A 717-nucleotide genomic window follows, 5' to 3' on the forward strand; every position below is an offset into this window, starting at 1 on the left:
TGGCCCATGATCAGTCAATAAACCCTAGGCTTGCACTTTGACTTCCTCATCTTCTGATCAAGACTTGGGAGAATGGCTTGCACAATGTAACCACATGATATGCAATATGCAATGCCTAATGCCCTAAAATGATATGCAATATGTTAATGCTAGTCCCAAGAGAGGAGGGCAAATTTTGAGGTGTTACAGCTGCCCCTATTCAATCCACTGTGAACCTGTCGATACGAAATAGCCTCGGCTTTCGGATGATCAGGATGAAGAGTGATTGAATACCAAGAACAGACGAACAATTTGCACTCTGATGGGATAATAATTAACAGCGCCTGTCAGCAGCGGCGAAGAAACAAACTCTTGAAATGTCGACCTGGATACCAAAATAAATGGTAACACAGGGATAACCATGGTCTGAACACCACACATCCACTCGGGATTATCATCCTCTCCCTTTTTTTCTCTGCTTTTCTTGGACCCCGAAATTTTCTTATCTCTTTTTCATTTTCTTGAACCCCGAACGTTTCTCTGCTTCTTTTTCTTATTTTCTTGAACCCCGAAATTTTCTCTGCGCAAACGATCCTTGGATCTCTGCATTTGAACCCCGGAAAATGCCTCAGCACTCCTTCTTTGCCAAAATAATGAACCCCGATCTCCATTTGAACCCCAGTCGCCTGACGATAACTCGCGATCGCCAATATGAACCCCGCTCTCCAGAAAATGTCG

This window comes from Lathyrus oleraceus, chromosome 5 (assembly GCF_024323335.1).
Source record: "Lathyrus oleraceus cultivar Zhongwan6 chromosome 5, CAAS_Psat_ZW6_1.0, whole genome shotgun sequence".
Taxonomy (NCBI): Eukaryota; Viridiplantae; Streptophyta; class Magnoliopsida; order Fabales; family Fabaceae; genus Lathyrus; species Lathyrus oleraceus.